Here is a 2,823-nt window from a genome sequence, read left to right as displayed (position 1 = left end):
GGCTTACGGTGAGTATCCTGAGAGGAACATTTCTATGCGGGGTGTGACCAGTGCGTGCCTTATCCGTGAGGTACACTGCCATGCGGGATACATCCATTGCGTGCCTTGTCCGCTTGGAGTATTGCCATGTCATGCTTAGACACGATGCGGGATGTAGTAGACATTGCCATGCGGCCTACCGAAAGGTATAGGGTAGAGCCATGCCACGTGACGACGTGATGCGGGGTGATGTCGAGGTGCACACTACCATACCATGCGGATGTGTGACTAGGCCACACCACATGATGAGCTACTGCGATAGCTAGATGATTGTTCCTTCCTTCCTCGTTGGTGGCTAGCTGCTAGTCACATAGTGATGTAATGTGCACTTATGATTTTCTTTTATTACTTATTATTTATTTATTTCCGTGTGGGCCAGCAAATTTATTTTATTTTGACCTTGAAGGCTTAGCCACGATCTTGCAATCTTGTTTTTACTTGATTTGATGTTGCAATTCCAGAATTATTTTCTTGCCTTACTGTTGGGACTGACGATTATTATCTTTATTCTTCTATACTTGGAGGGCTAAACTGGTTTATCCTTATTGTTTTCGTATGCTAGTCTTGTGTTGCAATGTGAATTCCTCTCCAAGAATGTAGGAGACGGTCTTGGATGAGTGTATACGAGGAAGTAGACGTAGGGAACCTTGAGGATGGAGGTATGTGAGGCTGTGAGATAGTTAGGATCCACTACCTACCTATGAGGGGTGACTATCTCTTGGAGGCTAAACACCTTACACAACAAGGGATGTTCACGAGGGTCTTGTATGGAAGGTAGCACCGCTATGGTGTACCCTAGCACCATCAAACCCTAGAGTGAGATGTTGGATATTGATGATCATGTTATTGTTTTGAGAGTAGGCATAGAGATGTTGATCATGCATGTTATCTTTGACTGAGCATTAGACATGCTCACATGTGGCCTTTTGTGTTGTGCAAACCAGTTATGTGGATGGATATTATGTGTAATCATGGATTAAATGGTATTAACTTGTCACTATGTTATGGGACATAGTCATTGGAAAAGTTCTTATATGTCTGGAAAGTGTAAACAATTGTGTTATATACGTTGCTCTTATTTATTGAAGGTTAACTTGGTTGTGGAAATTTATATTTGAAGCTAGTTCTATGCGATAAAGTTTTGGGAAAGAGATGAATTGGTAAAAGAAATTGATCTTGATGGCATGTTTCTTGTCCTGCTTGGTAGAATGAGTATGGTAATTGTTGCTTATATCTTTTAATTGATTTAGATGGTGTAAAGAAAAGAAGGAAGAATTCTCATTTCTCTACTATGATTGTGTGTAAATTCTAGAATATTTTAAGAAGTGTATGATTTTAGATGCATTCTGTTAATGGATATTGACATTCGTAGAGGATTTATCAATAATGATTTAAATTGTTGGCAAAATAGTTATTTGTGCAAATTGATAATTGTTAATTGAATTTAAGGGCTAATACGTGTTGTATGACTTCCGCTTAGCCTTGCAACTTCCAGGAGTAAGTCGGAGCCCAGGGGGGGAGAATGTAATGCCCCTACCCTAGTCGGCCTTGTAAAACTTGTTTGACCTTGGTTGACTTCCTATGTGACATTCTTGAATGGCTGGTTAACTATGATGCAATGTTGTAGATTAGATAATATAAATAATTGTGCATACCTATTATTGTGCTTTTGCATCGATTCTTGTGTAAATGTAGTTGTTTCCTAATTCTTGTTATAAATCTCAAGCTAATGCCTTCATTGAATATGTATATATATGTATGCTTGCGTGACTCATGGTTGCAGGAGATTGCAGGTACTATATCACCTTGGTGCGAGGTTCATCTCCTTTAGGATTCGCAGGGTTGAGTATACCTCCTTCATCCTTAGAATTTGGATTAGGTGGTCATAAAACTCTAGTCTTGCCTTAGCCATGATCAAGTGAGCGTCATGTGTGGTCCGTAGGGTTCCTTTGTTGTTTGGGTTGCGTGTTGTGTGATTGGTGGACTTCTTGGTTTGCATGCCTTGTGTGTGGGGAATGGAGCATTTTATCCTAAGTATTTAATTCAATTTAATGTGTGGATGTACGCATTAGTAATTGAGAGATTTAAAATAGATAGTTTTCTTTTATATGATTAATCGTTAATTTAAGAGATCGCTTTATTTATATTTGTAGCAAGCTTGAGTATTTAATTTGAATTAATGTGTCCATTTACGCATTATTAGTTGAGAAATTAAAATAAATAGGTTACTTGCATGAGATTACTCAGTTATCAAAAAGAGCGCTTTATTATGTGTAGCGAGTTTAATTTAATAGTTAATTTTAAATAATGAATTTAATTAGTTTATGCGTTTTGAAAAAAGGAAACATTTAAAGTTATTTGAAATATAATTAATTTAACCACTTTTGCATTTTGGAAAAGAAAGGGTAAATTTTATTATTTAAAGAAAATTATTTTTAATTTGTAAAGTTGATATAGTGTAAAAGGTTGATTTTGGAAATTAATTTAATTTAAATGCTTTACCCTTGTCAATAGTTCGAAATATAATGTTGGCCTGATTAATATTGAAAAAATTAAAATTAAGATCAAAATAAGAGAGAAATATATTAATTAGAAAATCAAGTTAAATCAATTTAACAGTTGAAAGAAATTATCATTTCTTTTTATTTTAAAAAGGGCTTAATTTTCGAAATTAGAAATTAGGTCAAAAAGGGGGTTCCATTTAACCTAAGTTGGAAAAATATTTTGGGGGTTTGAATTCTTTTTGGAAAAGAAAAAAAAAATGGGGTTGGAGATTTGGGGATT

This window comes from Cryptomeria japonica, chromosome 1 (genome assembly GCF_030272615.1).
Source record: "Cryptomeria japonica chromosome 1, Sugi_1.0, whole genome shotgun sequence".
Classification (NCBI taxonomy): domain Eukaryota; kingdom Viridiplantae; phylum Streptophyta; class Pinopsida; order Cupressales; family Cupressaceae; genus Cryptomeria; species Cryptomeria japonica.
Note: the sequence above shows the minus strand (reverse complement) of the source record.